The 8357-nt window shown below is 42.5% G+C and overlaps 1 pseudogene; it reads left to right on the forward strand.

The window, feature by feature from the left end:
* The first annotated feature begins 4782 nt into the window (after positions 1-4782).
* On the forward strand, positions 4783-4880 carry LOC115943917 (U6 spliceosomal RNA; annotated as a pseudogene).
* The last annotated feature ends 3477 nt before the right edge of the window (positions 4881-8357 follow it).

Here is an 8357-nt window from a genome sequence, read left to right on the forward strand (position 1 = left end):
TAATACTTTAGTTAGAAATATTTTTGCTCAATAAAACATAATGATATGAATGATTGTCTTCATTTGCCACATTAGCTTTTCCAGAATAGCCAGAGGCAATACTTTGGAAAAACAAAAACCAGAGCTTTCTAAGCCAAATTGCAAAGTAAAATAGCTGCTTCCTTTCCTCAAGCCTCCCCCACCTTAGATTTTTTAGTACCTTTGTGTTCTCCTGCTTTAAACTAATTAAAACTCATTCACTTTAAAGTGGGGGTGTGCCCATTTTATAATCGTTTGAGAGAGTCAGAATTAGAATGCTAGCCCTTGTACTAGCCATTTGTATTTCAGGTCGCTCACCTGTCTCTGTATAAAGTGAAATTCTTCTCTGATGAAAGAATTCCTTGAAAGACTTTTAGTGGTCTTCAGGGGCTGCTAAAACCACCCAAAATAAACAGTCTGCCTACACAGGTGGACCCACGGCCTGTCCTGGGCAAGAAGATGCTTCAAGAAAGAGGACAGCATCCCTTTTACCACAATCTCTTTCAGTGAAGACTCCCTGAAGGCTCAGAGAGAAAAAAGCCTGAGTCAACTCATTGTTGTTATTACTAACTTAAAACTAAAGCACGTGGATTTTTTTTTAAGATTTTATTTATTTATTTGACAGAGAGAAAGAGTACAAGCAAGGGGAGCAGGCAGAGGGAGAAGCAGGCTCCCCACTGAACAGGGAAGTCGACACGGGGCCTCGATCCCAGGACTCTGGGATCATGACCTGAGCCAAAGGCAGACATTTAACCTACTGAGCCACCCAGGTGCCCCTTGTGGATGTGTATTTTTTATTTTAGCGATCACCTCACAGGAAGCTACAAACAGGACTGCTTCTTTTCCTCCTAAACCTCATCTCCTAACCCATCTAGGATTTGCAGATAAGTCTTGCACTTCCTTCCTCAGATTCTTTCTGTATTGGGGTCAAAAGACCTGGGTGGCTCAGTTGGTTAAGCATCTGCCTTCAGCTCAGGGCATGATCCCAAGGTCCTGGGATGGAGCCCCTACATCAGGCTCCTTGCTCAGTGGGGAGCCTGCTTCTCCCTCTGCCTGCCACTCCCCTTGCTTGTGCTCTCTCTCTCTCTCTGTCAAATGAATAAATAAAATCTAAAAAAAAAAACCAAAAGAACAAGAAGACCATGACTTTGCCTTTACGACATATTTTTCCCCCCAGAAGCTTCTTGGAGGTTTTCATCAAATGAATCCTCATGTCATTATCCTGTAGTGTACGAGGACAGGAAGGACCCAAGGGTTTGTTTTAAAGACCAACTGTCTTTCAAGGTTATCTGTAAAATCACTTTTTACCCCTCTTAGTTTACCTGAAACCTCCCAACAAATCTACTACCATTCAGAATGGTTTCTAAAAAAAAATTACTGGGGTGCCTGGGAGGCTCAGTCGTTAAGCTTCTGCCTTCGGCTCAGGTCATGATCCCAGAGTCCTGGGATCGAGTCCCACATCGGGCTCCCTGCTCTGCGGGAAGCCTGCTCTTCCTCTCCCACTCCTGCTGCTTGTGTTCCTGCTCTCGCTATCTCTGTCTCTGTCAAATAAATAAATAAAATCTTTAAAAAATAAAATAAAAAAGGAATAGAAATAAAAAAGAAAATTACTTTCGTTATTTAACAATTTTATTTATTTTAGTACTTTAGCTAGTTTGAATGAAACTCATTCATTTAATTTGCCTATTCATTCAATTTTCATGCTCTTCCTACATCCCCTACGTGCCCGTGCGTGGACACATACACACACACACACACACACACACACAATCAATGCCTGGCACAGAAGGTAAGTCCCAGGCTCAGACTGCAAGTAACTCACAAATTGGTATTTTATATTAATCTTCACCCCTAAGATGCTACTCATATTTTTTTTCCCCAAGTTTCAGGAAGAATAGATCACCCGTTCTTAGACGAGGGTTGCCATACAATTGATCATCCAAATACAGTTTTGAAAGTGAACAGGGGTACCTTTATCAGTTATGCCTGGACCACAGACTCCCTTTTTGAGACAACTCTTTACTCTACCGGACCCCCAGTTTGTACCCATACACCCACACAACACTTTACTGGATATGCTGGTTTATGCTCATCTCCCTCCTCCAGACTGTAAGCCTCTTGGATCTTAGCTTCTAACGCTCCTCCCTCCTGCTGATGGTGGTGCAAGATGGCAGGAATGATCTGTGTTGTTCATGGTCAACCATGGCCGAGTTCATCTCCCAAGGTCAGGTAAATCACTCAGAGAGAAATAGGGTGTGGGGCAAAGAGCTTTTCACTAACAGGTTCCTTCACATAGAAACTCAATGCAAAAGGGAAGGAGGCCCCCGCCACCCACTTTCCTAAGGACTCGGACATCGACCCTTGTAATCAGCTTGCATCAGGTGGGAAGCCAAGCTTCCTGCACAAAAAGCATGGCAGCCTAAGCCCCAGGAACTGGGTACATCAGAACCATTCTCAAGGCCAAGAATCCAAACAATTTCATCTACAGTGCTTGACTGCTGGCCAGATGCATGGTCCCTGATGCTCTAGTGCTATGATTTAAGGCGAATTATCGTAAGAGGAAGAAAATCAAAGTTATGTTCAAATCTAAGCACAAAAACTCATAATAATGTTCCCAAATTGAATTCACACATAGAATTATGACACCAAAACCTCAGCATGACAATTTTTATTACAATCCGTTTTTCCTCTGTCCTCACCACCCTATGAATCAAATTGGGGTCACACTAACAATAATCTAACTTGCACTGACTCTAGCTCTTAAACTGCATTAACACACAAACTCGTCTTCTGAAATTTCTCCCCTTAGGATTTCCGGATGTGACGGGAGCGTTTCATATGGGTTTATCAATAGTCCTTTTGTATTTCCCCCCTCTTTTTGCCTGCTTGTTAATGTCCCTGCTGTTATAGCTACTGAGGTCAGCCCTCTGATGTTGCCATTCATGGCAGGTTCCATGGAATATCCCCTACGCCTGCACAGCTGTAGGAAAACTGGCAGAACCAGCTGCACCTGGTATGGTGAGGACTTGGGAGAAGTCAGGCTGCTTTTGACTTGTCACTCCATTTCAGTCCTGAGAAGCTCCCGACCTGGTAGGCATTTGGAGAGGTTGCCGTAAACAGTGGCCATTCTGTTTTTCTGAGCCTGCCTCATGAACAGAAAAGCAGGGCTTCTGGGAGTCGATCTGTATGGGGACTTTTGGCTAAAAGAGGCTGAAACAAGGGATTTTGTACATGGGAAAGATTTAGGCCCCTCCCTCCACCATCTTGTGCAGTGTGCAACACAGCAGCATGGTCAAATGGTGTCTCAAAGAGCCTCTAGTATATAGCTCCCTGCTTCTAGGAGTTCAGATCCTCTCTCAGGAGTGACTCAGGAGTCAGATACTTGGAAATAAAGATGTCAGATTGATTGCTAATAAAAGCTAGGCTGAATTGTATAGACTGACCCACCGTAACAGGTCCTGCTGGTTGCCATGGCCCCGTTAAACCTGGGGGACAGATCCCCGAACGGAACAAGAGTGGAAGGGGCTGAGTCAACCATGGCCGAGTTCATCTCCCAAGGTCAGGTAAATCACTCAGCTAGAGAGAAATAGGGTGTGGGGCAAGGAGATTTTCACTAACAGTTTCCTCCACATAGAAACTCAAGGCAAAAGAAAAGGAGGACCCAGCCACCCACTTTCCTAAGGACGCAGACATTGACCCTTGGAATCAGAATGGAACATGTACTCCTGTTTTGGTTTCCCTCCCAAGAAAATGCCCAAGTACCTTTCAAGGCCACAATCCACATCTGCTTGAGAGCAAAGCTCTTATTCTTCATCATTATGTTATACTGCTTCCCTGGAGTCCCTTGCATGTTATTAGTTTTCAATAAATGCTTACTAAAATACAAATCATTTTTCTCATTGCCATTATTCTCACAGTCATAAGTCTGCATTACTAAATACACTCTTCTAAAATCGATCTTAAATCTATACAAAACATGAGAACCCAAGAAACTTGCCACATTCTTCCTGGGACATATTTTAGAATGAAAGTTGATGTGGAAATGTCTTCAGCTCATATTCTGAACAAAGCAAGAATGCTAGGAAATCCTCTTTCATCAATCATGGTAGTAGGTAGAATCTGGAATCTGAATGTTATAAAAGCTGGTGGGTATTTGGAGAGGTAGGATTAACAGAGTCAAATATTCAAGTGAGCTTGTTTTTATAAAAATAAACCCATACTGTATAAAGAGGTTTGCACTTCATACGATTGCTTATTTGTCTGGGTATCTTCATTTTTAAAAATCAGTAGCAGATTTACAGTATGTTTTAACAGCAGCCTGAGAAGTCACAGTAAAGTATGAAGTTAAAGTAACCTCTAATGCTAGAAAAGCTGGTCCTTAAATTTGGTGATCAGTAGCATCTCTCAGAATACGTCCAGATGAAAGTTGTTGAGAATAAAATTCAACTGGCTTACATAATGCTAAGAAATTTATTTGTTGTTTCATATAAAAAAAAGAAGTTAAAAAAAAAAAAAGAAGTCTAACGGTAGGGCCTTTGGAGGGTTGGTTAATTCAGTGGCTCAACACAGCCACCAGGGACCCTGATCTTTCTACCTTTCTCTTCTGCCATCCTCACTGCTTTGGCTTTTCTCCTCAGACTTTTCACCTCCTGGTCACAGTATAGCTACAATAGCTCCAGGCATCACATCTTGATTCATGTTCAAAGAATATAAGAAAAGAAGCCCTTTTCTTGAATCCCTGTTAGGAATGAGAAAAACTAGGGTTTGCTTCAGTAGCACATATACTAAAACTGGAATGAAACAGAGAAGCATGGGTCCTGTGCAAGAATGACATGCAAATTCATGAAGTGCTCTATACTAAGAAAAAAGAAAAAGAATGAGAAAAACTCTTTCATGAGAGCTCCTAAGACACTTCCCTCATGCCTCATTGACCAGAATTCTGTTGCCTGACTTTTCATAAACCAACCACTGGAAAGAATAATGGACTGTCCATGACTGACCAAGGTCATTCTTTAGAACTGAGGAGAGACCCGGCACCCTTCAAAGATCTTTTGGTTAGTAAATATATTTAAAAAAATTCCAATTGTTCTACCTGTGTTCTATCTGTGTCACACATTTCTGTTTCTGAGAGTTGTAGGACAGTAGTTTTGCTCTGTCCATGTGCTCACGTTAGGCAGGCCTGATGAAAACCTTTTATAACTTTGACAGAGTCACCATAATTCTGATTGCTCTAGGCTTTGATGTTTCAGTGTCTTCAAAAGTGCCTCTATATTTCCTGGGATGAACCAATAGGCTAATTTTTAATGAGCTTCTTTTAAAAAAAGTTTTGGGGGCACCTGAGTGGTGCCATTGGTTAAGCAAATGACTCTTGGTTGCGGCTCAAGTTGTGATCTTGGGTCACGAGATGGAGCCCCGTGTTAGTTCTATGTTCAGTTCAGAGTCTGCTTGAGAGTCTCTCTCCCTCTCCCTCTGCCCCTCCTGCTTGTGCTCTCTCTCTCTCAAATAAATAAATCAATCTTTAAAAAAAAAACTTAAAAAATGTATAGTTTTAGAAAGCCAATATTCAATTTTCTTTCACTCATTCATTTGGTCATCAGTCTCTGATGCCTATTATGTGCCAAGCGCTATCCAAGGAGCTGGTTAGAGGCAGGTACAAAGCCTGTTTCCAGTCTAACGAGGGAAATTCACATAGGCATACGAGGTGATGGCAGACAATTTGGGAAGTGTCCACAAGACCTAAGAACGCAAGACTGTAATGGCCCTTAGGAGGCAGCAATGAATTCCAGTTCACAGAAAAGAGGCTTCACGGTGAAGCTGATACTAGAGAGGACTCTCGAAAGATGAGTAGGTGAAAGGACACTTCAGGCAGAGGAAAAACCTGATACAAAACCATTGAGTCATTGTGCAAAGAGACAGTGAGGGTGTGATGCGTTTTGGGAACAGTGAAGTGTTCCTGGACATGGAGTAGTAAGGGGGCAGCGGTGGGCTATGGCGGGAGAGGTTAAGTACCTCCGGAAGGGAACTTGAACCTTTCTCAATGGAGGGCTGTCCTTCTTCACTCTGGGATGTACTGTATTCCAATAATTATTTCATTCATTTGTAAACATATCTAGCAAACATTTCTTATAGGTCTACCACCAAAAAAAAAAAAAAATGCTGTAAGTGTCCTAAGTCTCAAAAAATTTCACCTTATCAGATAAATTTCTGTTTCTCGTGCCTTTAATGTATCCCTCTCCTCTGTCTTCTGTTCATACTACAAACATTTTAAAGCTTTCTTCGTTAAAAAAAATATCTTTCTCTTCATCCTACTCCTTCTCAAACTAACACTCTGTCCACCTTCTTCCCTTAGACACCAAAGTCCCTGAGACCCTGCTGGAGACCTGTCTCCACAGCCTTATGTCTCACTAAATTCTCAACCTCTCACAAGGTTTTCTACTTTCACTTTCTGTCAAAACTTACCAACAGTGACCTCCAAATTTCTATTTTCAGTTCTCAATCCACTTGATCTTTCTCTGATTTTCAACACTGCAATTCAACCCTTCATTGAAACTCTTGAGTTCCAGAATAGCACTCTCTTCTCTTTTGCCTACATCTGTTATCATTTCTTCTCAGATGTTCACAGTCTCCTCCCTCTTGGCCCACTTCTCAAATATTGATGTTCCCTACTCAGTTGTCTTTCATCTTTTTTCTCATCTTGCTCTCCAGTTTCCCCATAGACGATTGTGTCTGTAATCACAGCTTCAACTAGTGTGGGCTGATGGTTCCCAGATCTGTCTCCCCAGAACTGACTACATCCCAGCTTAGGGCCCCCTACCTCCAACTGATTCCTAACTAACCATGCTAGAGCTCTCCCATTTAACAGATCTGAGCCTAAGCTCATCATCTACCTTACACACTCTCTTCTTCTTTCCTATATTCATGTCCTGTCAATAGCACTAGGTGGATTAAGAACTCTAACTGTATACAGAAGGATGGATGGCTTGATCTGTAAAAAGTGTGAATCAGATTAGATCATAAAATAGAGTTAAAATGACAGAGGAGGTCATGTTGCAATTCTTTGAATTTAATATTATATTTCATATCCATACTCAAGATATTGGACTTGAGAGGGTTCATGCAGGGCTTTTCAAATTTTAGAATGCATAAAAATTACCTGGAGGGCTTTGTTAAAACAGATTCCTGAGTCCCATCCCTGAGATTCTAATTCTTGGGGTCTCATGTGGAGTGTGAGAATTCGCATTTCTAATGAGCTCCTGGTGATGCTCGTCCATGGACTCTGCTTTGAATAGTACCGCCCCAAAGGACGTCAACTTTGACTTGGCATGTATTATCCAGCCTAAGACTTGTTCTGAGGGTGCTTCTTGCCCAGATCTTAGTCTTGGTGGAGAAAAACATTAAAGTGCTGTGGCTACAGTGTAAGTCTCAGTGGAAACCTTGCCTGGATTTTCATCCTCACTCTTTTACTTACCAGTTGTGTGACACTGGGGAGTTACCTAACTTCTCCTTTATTAAGTTTCCTTAAAGTGTGACAAAGAGGACCATAATCCACATTCCCTGGGATTGTTAAGAGGATTGAGTTAATTCATGTGAAGTTCTCTGTCCAGTAGTGGTCCATAGTAAGCTCTTAAAAGATCTTTGTTTTGTTGGTAGTAGTAGTTTGGATGGAGAAGAACAGTCAGAAATTCAGCCAACAGATAAGCTAGCTCTGGCTCTAAGTCTACAAGTTATATCACCCTCTACTCTACTGCTAGCCCCCAGGAATTTCCGCCCGTTTCTTGGTGATTTGGCACTGCTCTCATTGCCACTCTCTCCATTACAAGAATATCTTCAGTTTGGGAAATTCCAAGGTTTCAAATACAATCCTTCCGACACCAGGCTTCTCTGTTCCAGAAGCTCCTCTCTGCCAGCAGTCTGGTCCTCCACCTTGCCTCAGCTCCTCATTCTCATGGCCATACCCTAGAACTTCATCAGGAATCTGCACTCCTCCCTCACCTCAATTTCACATGTCCCACCCTGACCAACACTCACTCACTGTCTCCCCAGCTCACTCCCGGTGCCTTAACTCTGCCAGTTCTGCAACTTCCAAGGGCTTTCCTACCCACTGATCCTGTCACCTTCCATTCTCCCTCATCTTTCTGACGCCACCTCTCCTCATCTTACTCAGGTTAAGTTCCCCAGTCATTCATCATAATCACTCCTTTCTTTGCAGACTCTATCATTCCCCACCCACTCCATGCCATACCCATACAGCTGAACTTGGTGGTGGCACAGCTTGTAGCCACAGCATCAGGACCTACCCTCATGTCCGTGAGCCTCACTTGAGCCCTCAGTGCTGTCCA

Source organism: Leptonychotes weddellii, chromosome 5, assembly GCF_054177405.1.
Source record: "Leptonychotes weddellii isolate Sample4059 chromosome 5, ASM5417740v2, whole genome shotgun sequence".
In the NCBI taxonomy this organism is placed as follows: Eukaryota; Metazoa; Chordata; class Mammalia; order Carnivora; family Phocidae; genus Leptonychotes; species Leptonychotes weddellii.